The following is a 19,195-nucleotide window of genomic DNA, read 5'->3' on the forward strand; positions in this document are numbered from 1 at the left end:
TTTGTAATAGCATAAACTTAGAAATACTCAAATATACTTCAGTCAGAGAAAGGATGAAGAAGTTGTACATACATTGTGTTCATACAGTCATATATTGAATTGAATGGAGTACTGCAAATGAATGACCTATAGCCACATATACTCACACTGATTATCTTAGAAACATATAATATTTAGTGAAAAATAGTGTGTCTTCACTGAAAAAAAAAAAAAAACCATATACAGGCATACCTTGGAGATACTGCTTATTTGGTTCTAGATCTCTTTAATAAGTAAATATTGCAAGAAAACAAGTCAGATGAATATTTTTGGTTTCTCAGTGCCTATAAAAATTATGTTTATACTCTATTATAGTCTATTGTGTGCAATAGCATGCCTAAAAACAATGTGCATACCTTAATTAATAAATACTTCATTGCTAAAAAATGTCAGAAATCATCTGAGCTTTCAGTGAGTCCTAATCACTGATCACAGATCACCACCATAAATATAATAATAATGAAAAAGTTTGAAATATTGCGAGAATTACCAAAGTGTGAGACAGAGACACAAAGTCAGCAGCTGTTGGGAAAATGGTGCTGATAAACTTGCTTGATTCAGGGTTGCTACAAACCTTCAGTTTGTTAAAAAAAAAAAAAAAAAGCAGTATCTGTGAAGTGCAGTAAAGTGAAGCACAATAAAATAAGGTATGCCTTGTAGTATGATTCTAATTTTAATGGGAAAGTTCAAAACAAGTTAAAAACTAAACATATTGTTTAATTATACAAAAAAAGGGTAAAACATTAAGGAAAAGTGAGAGTATGATTATGAAAAAAATTAGAATAGTGATTTCCTATGTGGGATGTGGGGCAGGTTAGAATTGGGGATGAACACACCAGGAACTTAAAGATAATGTTCATATTATACTTTTTAAGACAGAGATGAGTTTATCATATTCATTTTATTACTGTTTTATAGTATGTATTACATGTGTCTTTATCAGATTCTCTACACATATCAGATACCTCATTATACAAAACTAAAAACTTTTATAAATATGTTTGGTATAATTTTTTTTTTTTATAAAAAATAACCCTCCTAAGAACAAACTCAGCATTTCTAAAACTGAAATAATCACTAGTGTTTTAAAATCAAGTGTTCTTGGGGTGCCTGTATAGCTCTCTAAGTTGAGTGACTGACTCTTGGTTTTGGCTCAGGCTGTGATCTCAGGGTCATGAGATCTAGCCCCACCTTGGGCTCTGCACTAAGTGCGGAGTCTACTTGGGACTCTCTCTCTCTGTCTCTTTCACTCTGCCCATCCCCCTTGCTCATGTGTGCTCTCGCCCTCTCTCAAATAAATCTTTTTTTTTTTTTTAAGATTTTATTCATTTATTTGACAGAGAGAGACACAGCAAGGGAGGGAACACAAGCAGGGGGAGTGAGAGAGGGAGAAGCAGGCTTCCTGCAGAGCAGGGAGCCCGATGCAGGGCTCGATCCCAGGACCCTGGGACCATGACCTGAGCCGAAGGCAGATGCTTAACGACTGAGCCACCCAGGCACCCCTCAAATAAATAAATCTTAAAAAAAAAGAAAAATCAAGTGTTCTCTCCACACTTTGCTCTTTATTTGCCTCATCCCACCTTCTCAGGCCCCAAGTCTTATGGGTTACTTTCTACTTCTTTATCCTCAGATTAATTTAATTTACAGGTATCTAAGTGCTGAAGATATTGTGATAAACAAAACTTATAATGAACATTTTACAAAAATAAATGAATGAAGCAGTCTTTATCCTTTCCTCTCTCATAGCATCAAGTCACTCAACAGGTTCTTTTATTCTTACCGAAATGCCTAGGTGAATCTGTGTTTTCTGTTTAGGTCCCTGGATTTCAAGTCCTTTCATGCCTGTACTGTTTCCTGACTGGCCTTCCTGTCTGTATTCTTCCCTCTTCTTAGTTCATTAGTTCATTCTTCTTCTTCTTTTTTTTTTTTTTTAAGATTTATTTATTTATATGAGAGAGAGAGAGAAAAAGAAAGAGCTTGCGTGCAGGCGCAAGAACACCAGCGGAGAGTGGGAGAGGGAGAGAAAGAATCCCAAGGAGACTCCCTGCTGAGTGCAGAGCCCATCAGTGGGGCAGATCCCACGATCCTGAGATCACAACCTAAGCCAAAAACAAGAGTCAGACACCCAACCAACTGAGCCACCCAGGCGCCCCTTAGTTCATCCTTCTTACTGATACTGGATTAATCGTCCTAAAGCATTGATTGATCATCTTACACATTTCCTCAGAAACCTTTGATAATAAAATGTTGAGGTATATATTCTTTAGGTAGGGTACCGGTATTCTACAAAGTGTTTACCAAGGGTCCACACTCCTATTTGGGGGCAGGAGGTTAGGGGGAGACACAGAGATACCTCTCTTACTGGCTGCTTCACCGTGGGGCATGGGGGTGAGAGGTGTGAAGGTAGCCTGCCTGATGTTCATACTCTTTGTGCTGCTGATAGCCTTCAGACTCCCTCTAGCTTCAAATGTCATAGTTTTTTTGTGTTTGGGATTCTCAGAGAAACTCCTGTATTTTGCAGCAAATGTAGTAGTTTTTGTTGTTGTTTGTACTTCAGTTAAGATTTTGTTTTCTGGGCGCCTGGGTGGCTTAGTTGGTTGAGCGACTGCCTTCAGCTCAGGTCATGATCCTGGAGTCCCGGGATCGAGTCCCGCATCGGGCTCCCTGCTCAGCAGGGGGTCTGCTTCTAACCTCTGACCCTCTTCCCTTTCGTGCTCTCTGTCTCTCATTCTCTCTCTCTCAAATAAATAACTAAAATCTTTAAAAAAAAAAAAGATTTTGTTTTCTGTCTTTCTGGTATTCCTCTTAGTTTCTGGTCTACCTTCTGGTTTTTGAATCTGGTTAGTGTTGGCATCATTATCAGAAGAGTCATCATTTCATTGTCCCACTGTCTTAGACAAGGTTCTTTTGGTGCCAGTAACAGAAATTCATACAAGACTGCTTAGCCTAAAGTAGACTTTATATTTAAAAACAATAAAGGTGTTTCATAGAACTGATGAGCAGGAATTACAGCTGAGCTTTACAGGAAGTTGGAAATCAGGAACCATGTATTTCAGATCTAATTTCTGTAGATTTGGTATGAGATATGGAGGCTACAATGTGAGTTGAGTCCACTCTCTTGATTCAGTCTGGTTTCCAGGTTTAAAATCAGTTTGCTGAGTAGATTCCTTTATAGATAGGGAGTTTGGTAGAAGATATTTCTATCATGAATGTCCAGTTGCATATCTCTAGCCTACTTTTATATGTAGATATGACCAATTTAGAAGTGTTAGAAAGGGAACCTTCCACAGGTGGGGACATCAGTTGAAATGCTGAAAGTAAGCTATTTAAAACTCTGTATGATATTGAAAGTTTTAAGAAATGTGGACCAATGGGGCGCCTGGGTGGCTCAGTCGTTAAGCGTCTGCCTTCGGCTCAGGTCGTGATCCCAGGGTCCTGGGATCGAGCCCCACATCGGGCTCCCTGCTCCGCGGGGAAGCCTGCTTCTCCCCTCCTTCTCCCCCTGCTTGTGTTCCCTCCCTCGCTGTGTCTCTCTCTGTCAAATAAATAAATAAAATCTTTAAAAGAAAAAAAAAAAAAGAAATGTGGACCAAGGATAATAGTTTTGAAGATTGTAGGAAAAATAAGTTTTATAAAGTTGGAATTAATTCAGTATACTAATACTAATCAATGTCAAGAAGAATTCACTTAGCAAAAAAAGGCAAAGTAAAATGAGAAGGGAATATAATGTAAGTCAATTTCTCCATTTACGGTTAGGTTTTTTATAATTTCTTGGAAGTAGCACACATGTACCTTTTTTTTTGAAGAGTTGAAATGGCAGTCTCCTTTTGGAAAATTAATGATTTATTTTTCTGGAAAGATTTAAATTGGTACACGTTATCAAGTTCTGGCAAGGATATTTGGAAATCAGAGGTATTATATGCTGATGGTAGTATAAATTGATACAGCTGTTTAGAGAACAGTTGTTCAATATTCAGTAAAGTGGAAAATATACATGTATATTTTATGTATAAAATATATGTATATGTATACCTTAGAACAGTGGTTCGCAACCAGGGCATCTTTACCTCTCAAGGGACATTTGGTAATGCCTGTAGACGTTTTTGGGTGTCACATCTGGGGAGGCATCTAGTGGGTAGAGATCAAGGATGATGCTAAATGTCTTACAGTGACAAGACAGACTCAGACAACAGAGGATTATTCAATCCAAAATGTCCATAGTGCTGAGGTTGAGAAACCTTACTTTAGAGAACAAAGTTCACATGTTCTTATATGTGAACATAGAGATTTGTTCAAGGGTGTTCCTTAAAGCATTGTAATAGTGCAAAATTAGAAACAATCTAAATGTCCGTTAGTGGATGATTGGATAAATAAGATGTGGTATGCATATGTGATTCAGTACTTCATAATAGGAAGCTTCATATTAAGGTACCATTCATAATAGTACTTCATAATAGGAAGTACTGAATCACATGCTATTGAAAGGATGAAGTAGGGGCGCCTGGGTGGCTCAGTCAGTTAAGCTCCTGGCTTTGGCTCAGGTCATGATCCCAGGGTCCTGGGATTGAGCCCCATGTCAGCCTCCCTGCTCAGCGGGGAGTCTGCTTCTTCCTCTCCCTCTGCCCCTACCCCCAGCTTGTTCTGTCTCTCACTCTCAAATAAATAAATAAAATCTTAAAAAAAAAGGAATGAAGTATATCTATATCAGTAGATCTCAAAGATAATGTTGAATGAAAAAGCAAGTATTTTTAGTATACCATTTATGAAAATTGATAAAATATACAAAACATGAGTCTTATTGCAAGATGAAAATAAAAATGTAGGAAATGTAAAAATACATGCCAATCTCATGACAGTGGTGGTTGCTAGTAAGGAGGTGAAAAGAAGGAAATGGCACTAGGAATGATGAATGATGGACTTTAACTTTATCTCTACTTACTCTTTTGTAAATATACATAAAGTGAAGCAAATAAAGGTTCATATTTATTGACTTTGAATTCATAATGTGAATGCCATTTGTTATAAATTCTGGTTGGGGAAATGTAGAGGTTTGTAATATTATTGTTTTTTTATAAAAGTTCCAAAATTTCTCAAAAAAAATCTTATGAATTCCATATACAGTTTTATCTACATTTAGGTTTCATGGCATTTAGTATAGCATGCTCTTTCTTTTTTCAGTTCTTTCTGCTCAGGAAGTTAACTTGGCTAACTTGGTTTCTTATGGAGAGAAGTATAACTATTTTAAGGTATTTATTTTATTTAGTTTATGTGTATAATTGTGGAGAAGCTATATTAACTGACATTAACCACTAAATTTGTGCTTAGTTCACAAAAGTAAAAGCCATCAAAAAGAACTCCCCAACAACTGTTTATTTTTGTGTATTAGAATAGACAGAAATAATTGGGCTTTCAGTGGAAACATGAAATATTTCTCCTATTTGGACATTTTGTTGCGTTGATTTCTTTTTATTACTGTAAAAGTATTTGATTATAATAGTTTAATCTTTTCAGTAACTATTCAGGAAATTAAATTTGGGTATCTAAGTGATTCTAGGAACTTTACCCATAAATGTACTTTAAAATCTGAACTCACATTTTCTGAATAAGTTACTGTGAAAATTTTTATAAATGTTATTGAAGAGAGAAAATGGATGTAATGTCATATCCAATATATATTTTTTGGAACATAAGGATCAGTTTTCATATGTGATAAAATATATTCACAGTAAAATGAAGTGGAGATAGTGCATGACCTGTAATTTTTTTTCTTAAAGTGATATAAAAATAAGTGTCTCAAATACAGTGTAATTAAAAGTTATAATAACTATTCATGATACCTTTGAATTTAAATTATGCCAAATTAAATAACTTAGATTAAAATTGCATTTATAATTATAGGGAAGTTTGTGATTTTTAAACAAAAAGCATTTACCAAAAATTATCCCAAAGTTTAGAAAACCCACTAATTTAAATTTAAAAACTTAAAATAACCTTTAATGATTTTTATTTACTTTTGTTAGAACTTAAATGCAAAAATAATAACCCATATTTCCTTACATGTAAATGGCAATCCAATCAAAAGGTGACTGAAAATTAATGACTTTATTTTAAAAAATAACAGTTCTTAAAATTTTAGGTTAGATATAATTTTTTGTTAAAGGACTTAATACAAATGATAAGAATGGATTAATTATAAAATTCATAAAGATAATTTAAATTCAGAATATTTAATTTAAGATAATTTAAGCTCAAATGTATAATTATGAATAGTTATGACTCCTAACTATATAGAATTTGAAATAAGTCCTATAACCTTTTTAGATAATTTTCATAATTAGGTGAGAACAAGGCATGAACTATCTCCATTTGATTTTCTTGCTAATATTTGCAATTTAATACTAGAGTTATTCCTAAATTGCTGAAAAAGAGTTGTCTATAACATGGTTACCAATTATTTTTCTATAATACAATGTGTAATTTTAAAGATTTTATTCAAGAAATGAGTTGTTCATTAAAAACTTGTAAAAGAACAGCTTATTAGTGGTGTGTGTAAAGGTAGAGTTAATTCTTTGGTGGATTCAGTGTTTATGGAAAAGAATAGCTGATTAAACCTAGAAATTTATTAGAATTAGCTCTCCTTCAAGTATAAAATCTGTACTCCTCCAACAAAGGCATGAGGTTCTGGTTTGAGCAAAAGGGTGAGACTCTTAACTGTACCCTTTTTAGTGCTGGCTCTGTGAGGAAGTAGTACAAACATGCTGCAAGTTTGTACCATGGTGCATTCTTTTCGAGTTAAATTTTAGGGAGATATTATGGAATGGGAAAGAATTAGCACAATTATTTTAAAATAATACCCATTGCTGAAGAAAATTAATGATTGCCATTAACAATTTTGGGTTCTATTCCCAGTATCCCATGTATATGAGTTTGTTGCCTTTTGGGGCACTCATTAGGGGTGTTTTGGTGGGAAAACTTTTGATTCTCTGACTTAGGATGTTAATCTTCAGATATTGAAGATTCAGATATAACTTAGTTATTGAGTGTCCCTATAGTAAGCTCAAGAGGTGCAAAGTACTAAACTTTATTTCCCCCCAATTTTAAGCCATTTACAAATGTTTATGATGAATTTTGGCTTTGTAGCTTGTTTTTATGGATGCCATAAAAGATCTTTGTTTTGCTTTTACTTAAGTATTTTAAAAGACTGTTGATTTTTAGTATTACCTTAAAAACTTATTTACCTATCCACATCCATGTTTTAAGTAAGGATCAGGAAGTACCAGTGAAAAGCTTACAATTATGGGAACATTTTGTACGTATGGATGTGTATATATATGTAGGTATATTTTTAAAGCCTGCCTTTTTCTCTCCACAAAGAAGACTTGAAGCAGCTGAGAAGAATACACATAAATTTGAATAAAAACTCAGAAGGCACTAAGGGATATTTAACTTTTCTTAGTATTGGAATAGATTGGTGATTAGTTAAACTTGGTGTGGTTTATCAAAATTTTAAATTATAAGGGGGTGCCAGGGTGGCTCAGTCGGTTAAGCATCGGACTCTTGGTTTAGGCTCAGATCATGATCTCATGGGGCTGTGAGATTGAGCCCTGCCAGGCTCTACCCTCAGGGTGGAATTAGCTTGAAGATACTCTCCCTCCACCCCTCCTTCCACTCTTGGGTGCACCTGTGTATGCACGCGTGCATGCTCTCTCCCTCAAATAAATAAATAAATCTTTAAAAAAATTTTAATTATAAGGCCAAATATTCTCATAGTGTGACCCCTGTGTCTGGTTGAAACAGTGCATTGGAAAAACAACAACAACAAACTTCACCATGAATTTCCAGCTTAAATCCATCTATATTGTAAACCACAAAGTTAGGGTGTTTTGTCTTTTATGTGCTCAGGCATTAACTTTGAATCAATACACCTATGGAATAGTTTGGAGAAAACTTCCTCTTATTTAAGGACCTTGCCCCTGAGCTTTTCAAAAGGCTTTCTGCCTTTCTCATCCTTTACTCACTTTTACCAGATGGATGTTTTAACTGCTTAGCCCAGTTTTATTTTCTATTTAAATTATTTTTCCATATCCTGAGTTGTAGTACCATGTGAATCTTATGAAGATTCAATAAGCAATTAAATTTTAAAAATCTTGCTGAATTGTTTGAATTTGGTGGCACTGAATCAAATAGGTTAATACATCATTTCATTGAGTTTATTTGCTATGTATGCCTAGTGATCGTCCTTTCAATTGAATGTGATGGGAAATGACGCTAAGAAGCAGCCGTTGATTCGATTTTGAATATCTTTTTATATTGTTACATTTAATTTACGTATCTTCTCGTGTATATTTTTTGATACTGTTCAACATGTTCTTTCACTTTTTAAGCTTTTAGCCATTATTATGTCTGTTCTATAAAACCAAGATCCCATCAGGTTATTGTGATGCTTCAGTTAGGTGTGTGTCATACATTTGAAAAATGACCAAACACTTATACAGATACTAGTTATGATTCTTCCTCAGGAGGTGTGATGCCATAATTTCTGTTTTTCAGGTAGGTTTGAATTTATGTTTGATTTCTGTTAGATGTCTGAGCAGGGTTTTTTAAATGAACTGCATTTAGAAATAAAAGAATCTGTTCTGGTTAGAGGATTTGATAGGTAAAGTATGGTGAAATATTATGTAGCTCACTTCACATTGAAAAGGACAGTGAATGGAAATTGGAATCCTGTTCATTTCAGTATAATTTTTTTTATTATTTCAGTTAGCCAGCATATAGTACATCATAAGTTTTTGATATAGTGTTCAACAATTCATTAGTTAGGTATAACACCCAGTGCTCATCACAACACATGCCCTCCTTAATACCCATCACCGGTTACCCCATCCGCCCACCCCCTCCCTTCTGGAACCCTCAGTTTGTTTCCTGAGTCCAGAGTCTCTCATGGTTTGTCTCACTCTCTGATTTGTTCCCATTTTCAGTATAATTGAAGATATCTTTAGCCTGTGCTAATATAAGAATGTATTTCTTCTTGTTTCATAAACTTATATATTAAAAATAACTCTTATTTAATAAACACAGTTTAGTGTTAGTGGCAGTATGGACAGAGTTTAGTGTTTAGTGGAAGTGTGGACAGAATGTTTCTACTGGAAGTGGACATCACTAGCTCTTAAAACTTGATCTCTGGTAACTTTTACTGAGTCCATTTCTTTCTATTTTGTTTATTTAGAGTACATCTAGCCCAAGTTGTTTGTTTTTAAAAATAATGGTCCCTGGGTCCTGGGATCGAGCCCCACGTCCGGCTCCCTGCTCAGTGGAGAGCCTGCTTCTCCCTCTCTCTCTGCCTGCCGCTCTGCCTACTTGTGCTTTCTCTCTGTGTGTCAAATAAATAAATAAAAAAATCTTAAAAAAAAAAATAATAATGGTAGAAAATGCTAGTCTGGAATTGTGTTGCGGTAATTGTGGTGGATGTAGCCTCTGCACTGATAATGAGTTAATAGCCATGTATTTACCTGTATCTTTATTATCTGTTTTTTCTTATATCTTAGATTGTCCAAGTGTGTCTTCAATTAAGCTGGGAAGTTTTCAACCATTATTTGAATGTTACCTACACTCTGTTTCTCTTTTAAATTCTTTTCTAATCTTGATCTACTTGTGTGTTTTTTGTTTTGTTTTTTTAAGATTTTATTTATTTGACAGAGAGAGACACAGCGAGAGAGGGAACACAAGCAGGGGGAGTGGGAGAGGGAGACGGAGGCTTCCCGCGGAGCAGGGAGCCCGATGCGGGGCTCGATCCCAGGACCCTGAGATCATGACCTGAGCTGAAGGCAGACGCTTAACGACTGAGCCACCCAGGTGCCCCAATCTACTTGTGTTTTAGAGCATTGCTACTTAAAGTGTGATCTTCAGATCAATGCTGGTCTACAAACTGATTTCATTGGTCTATGATGAGTTATGGACAGAAATTTGAAGTAAGCTTTTAGAAACTTTTTTTTTTAAAGATTTTATTTATTTATTTGAGAGAGAGAATGAGATAGAGAGCATGAGAGGGGGGAGGGTCAGAGAGAGAGGCAGACTCCCTGCTGAGCAGGGAGCCCGACGTGGGACTCGATTCCCGGACTCCAGGATCATGACCTGAGCCGAAGGCAGTCGCTTAACCAACTGAGCCACCCAGGCGCCCACTTTTAGAAACTTTTAATAACAACTTGATATTCTTGTGACATCCAAGCACAAGATTTTTTTTAAAAAAATTCACTTTTACTGAATTTTACAGTTTTTGTCTGTAGTGGATTGACAGTTTGAAAAATGTTTCTTCACAGGTGGTTTCAGCATTATTTTGTTAGACCTTATTCTATTCTTTATATATTTTAGCTGCTTTTACATATTTTTTCTTTATCTCTCTGACCTGAATTTTAGATCGGTTTTAAATGTCTTTCTAATTCTTTCTCTACTTGTATTGAGTCGGCTATTTAACTTTTACTGCGAATTAAAACTTACGTTTTTGATTTCTTGAGGATTTATTTAACTTGTGTATATATATTTTAAGCCTTTCTGTTGACTGAAACATCTTCATTGTATAATTTGTTCAGTAGTTGAAGAATCTGTAGTCTAATCCTGCTGTCTTTTGTTCTTTTGTTTGTGTTGACTCATTCATTGTATCTAGTATCTTTGTATATTTTGTGACTTTTTTTTTTTTAATTTGAGTAGGGTTTTTTGAAAGCTGCTGTATTGTTTGAGGCCTGTATTGAACTTATTTTCTTTCACCAATAATTTGCCTATGTTTCCCGCAGATGCCTGGGGGTATTAACAGTTTAAGAGTACTTCAAACGACATCATCATATGAGATTTATTGGATTATATATGTAGTGTGAATTTAGTCTGAGAACCTTTTTGAAGGTTACACTTTGTGGATACTGTGTTGAGAGAATTGATAAAACATTCTTGCAGTAACAAAATTATAGAGCTGGAATACAGATTAGGGTTTGCTAGGGGTTAGGGATGGTGGGGTCTGGGGTGGGTATGACTGTAAGGGGTAACAGGAGGGAGATCTTTGTGGTGCTCTTAACCTAAGGGTGTAGCCCTTTGGCATAACAGCTTTATATAGGTGTTTCCTTTTGATAGACTTTGAGAGTCTATCCTGAGCCTGTGTATGTAGCCATCAAAATGTAAGCCCAGTTTTCTGCAGTGGAACACATACTCTCAAGATAAAAGGTGGTTTCTGGTTTTGCTTATTCTACTTTTGTTTATGGCTTATGAGAATACTGTACTTTCTTGCCAGCTAAGCAGTTCATTGAAATAGATTTTTCTACTAACTTTTAAAAGTAACCTCTAAGAGTATCAAGGTATCTAGTCTGCCATACTGCTGGAAATCAGTGTCCCCATCTATCTACAATTTTGTTTCTTATAAAGTATGTTGCTATTTTGCACCTCAGCTTTCTTATATTTTTGTTATTATAATAGGCATTTTTCTTTATCTCCTTGGTCTGTCAGACTTATTGTGTAGGCCTGTCACAGTCTATGCCCTGTTATGTTTTCTAATCTCTTTTCCCCCTGTTCTTTCACTAGCTGTATTATGGTTTATTAAAGACATTGTGTATTGTAGTTATCATTCTTTTACTCATGTCATTCCATCCCACTTAAATGCTATCTCTTCTTTTGACTCCAACTGCTTCTTCTAGCACTGTTTGACATTTTGGGCTGAATAATTAATTTCTGTGGGGGCTCTCCTGTGCATTGTAGGATGTTAGCAGCATCCCTGTCCTCTGCCCATTAGATGCAACTAGTGACTTCCATTTGTAATAACCAGAAGTGTTTCCAGACATTGCCAAAGGTCCTTTGAAGGGGGTGATGCCTCCCAGAGTTGAGAACCACTGTCCTAGCCCTATTTGAATTTGGTCTCAGTTGAAGAGTCTTCCCTGATTATTTGTGCCTGTGGCTTTTAGCTTTCGGATTTTTTGGTAGTACATATTGTCCTGATTGTACACTTGCCTCTTTTTACATTTGGTTGTGAATTTCTTTCTCTCTCTCTCCCTTCCTCCCTGCCTTGTGTGTGTGTGTGTGTGTGTGTATGTATGCATGTGTGTTTCTTTGTCTTATTTGACCAAGTTTTAGAGTGTAGGGAGCATATATTTTACTTTTTTATTTGCTGTTTTGATCCATTCAATACACATATTAGTAGTTTTAAATATATCAATTGCTTGCCTTTTTCCTGTTTTTCTATTTTTTATATGATAGCAATAGGGGCTTAGGAAATTGAATCACTCTAGAAAATGTGGAGAACTTTGAGGTGTTCCAAATTATGAGACTTACAGACAATAGAGCTAATACCAATGTAGCATTGGTTTGTATACCCAGTAATAGCTCTGGAAAAGTCAAGACAATGCAAGATAGTTGTAAAGATATAAGAAAGATGTAATTTCTGTTAGATGTGTATCCATTATATAAGTAACCAGAAAAATGTGCAATAGAGTAGAAAAAAATTGAGAAATATAGAAAGTGGAAGGATTTGTAGAAGCATGAAGTACGAATGATTAGTTCTACAGAGTGATGTGAACAAAGTAATCAGTATGTCAGGGTAAATTGTTAGGAATGATGGATGTAGCATCTGGCTAAGAGTGACTTGTATAAAGCTGACAAATGTGATATGTGAATGTTAGTAAGTTGAAAACAAGTTGGGCACAGAGAGGTTAGCTTCTTATTACCAACTAAAGAGAAACCTACATGTTTTGACCCAGTTGGGAAAGATACAGCTCAGTTATAGATTCCCCCCACTTTTTTTTTAATTACGAGCAAATTCTAAATAAAAATGTAAATTGAAGCTTGAATCTAATTACTTTTATAAGGTGCTTTTCCTCATCTAGGCCAAAATCTTCATGTAAAGTAATCATAAGTAGGGATTCTGGGTGGTTCAGTTGGTTAAGCATTTGCCTTCGACTCAGGTCAGGGTCCCAGGGCCCTAGGATCGAGTCCTGCGAGTCCTGTGTCGGGCTCCCTGCTCAGTGGGGAGCCTGCTTCTTCCTCTCCCTCTGCCCTCCATTTGTGCTCTCTCTCTCTCACTCTCTATCTCAAATAAATAAAATCTTAAAAAAGAAAGAAAAGTAATCATAAGTATAGTATGTGTTCATTGTAGAAAAATTAGAAAGTAATCAAAAGTATGGGGAAAGTGAAAGTTAGTTACAGTTCCCAAAGCCTAAACCACTATTATCATTTAGATTAGTTCCATTCTCTTGAATTTTATATGATTTCAGTCTGTCTCTGGATATAGATATATGATGTGCCTATGTGTATGTAAAAATATATACTGTGTATACATATATGTATGTGTTGGTATCTATATTTATATAAAATAGGGGTTATTTTAAATGAAATGTTTTATAGCCTGTTCTTCATTTAATATTATGAATACTTCTCCATATCAGTAAAATTCTAAAGTGTGATATTTAGTGACTACATAGTATTCTATTCTGAGATTATCCCTAAATTTATTTAAACATTTACTTAAACATTTAGGTTTTCTTTCATACATACACAAATCTGTGTACATGTACCAATAATTTCCAGTGAACCACCCTCATGAAAAATTTTGAGTGCATCTCCCATTTTCTTTGAAGAGTTGTAACCTCCACTTATAATTTGCCCTACAAAATTCATCTTACGTGTCTTCCTTAGTAAGAACAACCCCAGTATTAATAGCTGGGCATTATTACCAATGTTGGAGACTACATTTCCTATCTTCCCAGATGGTTAGGTGTGGCCAAAGGATAAAGCTATGGTTTATAAGCTGTAGGCTGAAATAACACAGGAGAGTTAGAAGGCAGCAAGGTGGGCCTTTTCCTCACCTTTCTTTTTCTGCTACCTGCAGCGTGCATGTATTAGCAAGAGTGCCCATAGTCTTGGAGTATGAGGTAACTTGGAGTAGAAACAGTATGTAGTAGAGCAGAAAGATGGAAAGAACTTAGGTCCTCAGTATTTGGAGCTGCCACATCAGCTTTTGATTGTCTGTTTCTGGACATTTACATGGGGAGAGTCCTCTCCCTTTTTTTTCCCTAAGTCTTTATATTATTATAACTTAAGAACATTTTTTGGCTTGGGAAGGATAGGACCTAATTCTATCTGATAAAGGATACCATTGTTTAATACTCTATGTAGTAATGTAATAGGTCAAATGTAAGGAAACATGCATTGTGTCATGGTAGATTTTGGATCTATGTTGCAAACAAAAATCTACTTTAAGACTGGAGACAGATTAATTGGTATTGAAAGGAAGGTACTTAAAATGATACATAATTTTTGGATGTTTTTGTTAACTATATTGCTGAATTTTGTTCTCAAGTGCTTTTAATAATTATCACAAATATTGTTTCAGAAAACACTTGGTAGCTTTAGGCAAAAGCAAACAAACAAAATCCCCCCAAAACACCAAAACAGAAACAACCCACAAAACCGACCCATAAACCATTGAGGATTGTATATTGTATTTGAATAATCCCTTCAAGCCCTATGAATTTTTAATATTAAATATCTTGGCTAGTCACTTTGACAAAGCTCAAAAATGTGACTTTTAATGTTCTCTTACTAACTTTATTGGAAGAATTTTGAAAAAACGAAAAAATTTTTTGTTACTGTAGACTTTTTTTTAGTATTGATTCTAAGAAAGTTGTTCATGGCTTTAGTGAAATGAGTGAAGGATACACATTTAAAAAATAAACTTTTTTTTGAGCAGTGTTAGGTTTACAGAAAAATTGAGCAGAAAGCACAGAGTTCCCACATACCCCTTTCAAGAATATACATTTTTTTTTCCAGGGTATTCCACTGCACATAATATTACACACATTACAGAAGACTTTACATCTCTGAACCAAATTTGTACTATTTTATAAGAGGAAAACTGTACACTACTAAAAATCATTTTATTCTAACCTTAGGTTTCCCCATCCTCAGCACTATTAACATTTTAGGACAGATAAGTCTTTGTGGGGGTCTTGTCTATGCATTATAGGTGTTTAGCAGCATCCCTGAGCTCTACCCACTAGATGCCAATAATATTCCCCAGTTATGACAACCAAAAATGTATGCAAACATTGCCAGATGTCCCTTGGGATGCAAATTGTTTCCCAGTTGAGAACCATTGCTCTAACCAATTTATGATGTTTTAGGATTTGCTATATTTTTTAGGTTGAGTTCAGATTTAAGGGGTCTGTAGTTTGAGGAACCTTTACACAGAAGTTGTGTAGATAAAGTTAGAATCTTCCCTTACACTTGGGGACCGTAGACAGTCTTCTCTTCAAATGTACTATATTGTTTGAATTTATCTGTAATGCGTAAAAAAACCCACTTTAGAGTTCTTATTTCTGTGTGAAAGGCTATCATAGTTTGGGATCTACTATTTATGGATTTCAGGAGTACTATACTGTGGGTAGATACAAACTTTAAATGTGCAATGAAGACTGATTGATGAGGTCAATTGTGTTTTGATTCTTTGTGGTGCTCTAATTAGATTGTCATTATATTCAAATTGTTAACAGTTAAGTGATCTCATGTATTCTATCAAGGACTTTGAGCTTCTCAAATTGAGGATAGCATTAGATGTCAGCCAATCACTTTGTCCTTCAAAGTTTTTGCCTTTATATCTGAAATCCTGCCAATTGTAACAGCTTGTGTGTCAGTTCCAATAGAGGAAGCTAGCCTCTGTTAGCTTGTACTTAGTCCACTAAAGACTTCTAAAAACTTTATGTAGTTTACAACTAATAATGTCCACTTCCCACTGCTACTTTGTACAATTACAAAACCTTGTTCACCTGCGATGAAATCTCATCTGTAATAATTAAGGTTATTCTTATTGTTCTATCTCTGCAGAAAATTTCCAAAGACTTGGTGAAGATAGGAAAACTATCAGAAAGGCAGTGGCACAATTATCCTGTAAGTATTGCTTTGAAAAAGAAGTGTAAGTTAAGAATATTTTAAGTATCCAGTTGTTTGGGGGAAAATAAGTTAGGCAAAGGTATTATATGTAAAATACAGAGCAGGATATATTATAATCATATTAATAATTTATACGAACTAATCCAGTGCAGTCCTTTAAAAATTGAAAATGTGTTATTATGTATTGAGATGAGGATTTTACCAATAGCATTGAAAAATATTTCTAATTCTAACAAGGATTGATCTAGTTTATGTACATTTGCTTATTTAAAACTATCAGAATCCAGAAAATCATTGTAGTTTTGTAGGCTTGTGATTTGTTTGGGTGACTTATTGTTTAGGTTATTTTGCAGAATTATTTATTTGCTGATTTATTTATGTATTTCATTATTTATTTATTTGATTATTTAGTAAATTATTTATCTAATGAATTATTAATACATCTTCATGACATGCTTTAAATTATTTATAACTTAATTTTGAGTTTATTGCTTTTAGAGCCTGCATTGTTACTGACTAGTTTTGATTTTTTTCTTTGCGGTTCTTTAAAATTAAAGTATTAGCTCTAAGGCAAAAGTGTATTCATTGCAGTGCCCATGGATTTTTTTTTCTTTTTTTTTTCCTCAGTAATTTGTGGTAGAGATGAAATTTCAGTTATGCTTTGTTTAGTTCTAAATTTACCTGTTTAGGGTTACTGATGATAGAATGTTTATGTATTATGTGCATACTCATTGTAGAGTCACTTATGAATTAATGATATAGCCTATAGTATGTAAACTGAGATTGAACATGTAAACCTCAGTCCACATTATACTTTGTTTCTCTAAAGGGCAGGTCTGCATTTCTTACTTACTTTAGAATAACTAACAGAGTCTTGTTATTTTATTTTAGAGGCAAATCTATTTTACTATTGGGATATATATAGGAAAGTTCAGAGAAATGAAGTCCAACTTAGATTTGGATCCCTGAGATATAAATTTGATGTAGCCTTTATTTTTTAAAATTCTCATTATATGTGTATTTGGCAAATAGCATGATGCTGATATAAATTTTTATACCAGCCATAGTGACATATTTAATATCATCATATCCCTTATGGAAAGTTTTATACAACTTTATTTTAATGAACTAAAATGGACAAGGGCTTTTATAAATGAAAGCTATAATTTCTCTGACTTTAGCTAATAATTCTCTTATGTAATGTTTCTATTTTTAACCAAATAAGGTATTTTTTCTTTCATCTGATTCTATTTCATAAGATAGTGCAGTTATTAGTGCTCTGTCATTGAATAGGTTTAATGAATAGGTTAAGTAGTTGGGTAAAAGAATGTCATATGCACAACTTAGTCTTCTGTGTTTGCTTGCAGTGAATTACTGTGTACTTTACAGTTTTAACATTTCAGAGAGAGACAGCATTGTACAATTCAAGTTAGGATGCTGTTTCTTAATTTGATTTGATTTGATTTAATTTTTTTCTTTTTGAGAGAGAGAGCGTGAGCAAGGGGCGGGATGTAGTAAGAGGAGCAGAGGGAAAAGGAGAGAGAATCTTAAGCAGGCTCCACACCCAGAGCGGAGCCTGATGCGAAGTTCGATTTCACAACCCTCAGATCATGACCTGAGCTGAAATCAAGAGTCAGACGCTTAACTGACTGAGCCAAAAGGCACCCCAGGATGCTGTTGAAATATGGTGAAAATGGCCTCTGTAGACAGGTTTTACTATGGAATGTAAATTATGCATATATATATATATATATATATATATATACACCCACATTTCTTATTTTGAAATATTGAATATATGAATGTTTAATTGGAATATTGCTTTAGCGTCTTCATATGTTTGCCTTAAAGGAAGTGGTTTCATTTGATTTATATACATGGATTTAAAAATGTGTGTATTATACATATCTGTGACTTCTGTTTTGGAGATGAACAACCACAAATACTGTCAGATATGGAATTTTATTTCAAAATGTGCTTCAGTATGCCAATGTGGACTTCTTTTGAAGAAAAAAGCTGCCTTCTCCAATGTTGAATAAGATCTTACTATGTTAGTTGTCACAATAATATGCCCAGCCACACTATTAATATGTATTTGTGGAGTATTAGCTGTGTTATCCAAGTGGTCTTCATTGGAAGACAAACATATGTGCATGCACACACATACACATATGCACACATATGGGAAATTTTCTCCTGACATCAAAACAATTTTTTAGGACTTGTTTTTGGAAGGAGACATCAGTGGAAATTTTCATAATAATAGCTAGCATTTATTAAGCACTTATTATGTGCAGGTACAGTGCTTATATGTTTTATATGGATTATTTTTCTTCACAGTGAGATAAATACAGTTACTGTCTTCATTTTATGAATGAGGAAACAGAAACTTGGAGATGTTAAGTAACTTGCTCATTACCACACACATGGCAGTAAGTGATGCCGCTGGGATTAGGACTCATTTTGTCTGACTCTCAAGGGTTTTTCTTTTCTTTTCTTTTTTTTTTTTTTTTAAAGATTTTAGTTATTTATTTGAGAGAGAGAGAATGAGAGGGCACATGAGAAGGGGGGAGGGTCAGAGGGAGAAGCAGGCTCCCCGCCGAGCAGGGAGCCTGATGCGGGACTCGATCCCGGGACTCCAGGATCATGACCTGAGCCGAAGGCAGTCGCTTAACCAACTGAGCCACCCAGGCACCCCTCTCAAGGGTTTTTCTTAGCCCATTACAGTTTTGCATGTGTAGTTGGTATTAACCAGTTTTGGGTGGTGTTTGGTTTTTTTGTTTTTTTTTTTCATTTTTGTTTTTGAGAATGTAGTTCTTTATTTCTGATAGGTTTAACTTGCTAAGTGTATTCACTTTGTGTTATACTTGGTCATCTTTTCTAAACAGTAGGCAGTACTTAAGCTTCTTGAATTTTCTGACTTGATTCTTCTTGTAATCCCATATAGTGGATCAGAATTACATAAAAAGAATTTGTGCCTCAGGGAGATTATATGGTTTGCCTGGTGGATGTCCAACATTCAGGTCTTTGGACTCCTAAGCCCAAGGCCATTTCCAGGGCTCTGTTAGGTCAAGTCTGATTTCCTTATAAAAATGTATTATCAGGGTTAGACACATATTGTTAAAAGAATGATTAAGAGTCTGATGCCTGAGCTTTTATAGAAATGGCCACAAAGGTACTATTAAATTAACTCTAAATATAGTGTTTAATGTACAGTTAAGTATTTTAACATGTGTGT

General features: G+C 34.8%; 1 protein-coding gene across 7 annotated transcripts in view; it reads left to right on the forward strand.

The window, feature by feature from the left end:
- The window catches only part of TBC1D5 (TBC1 domain family member 5), a 587,710-nt gene that overhangs the window by 39,031 nt on the left and 529,484 nt on the right, over positions 1–19,195 (forward strand). For all 7 annotated transcript variants that reach the window (XM_034994045.1, XM_034994022.1, XM_034994072.1 and 4 more), the window contains exon 2: positions 15,892–15,954. The gene's annotated coding sequence lies outside the window, so the exon portion shown is untranslated. The remainder of the gene's footprint in view (positions 1–15,891; positions 15,955–19,195) is intronic.

Source organism: Mirounga leonina, unplaced genomic scaffold (assembly GCF_011800145.1).
Source record: "Mirounga leonina isolate KUSES-001 unplaced genomic scaffold, KU_Mleo_1.0 Mir_115, whole genome shotgun sequence".
Lineage (NCBI taxonomy): Eukaryota > Metazoa > Chordata > Mammalia > Carnivora > Phocidae > Mirounga > Mirounga leonina.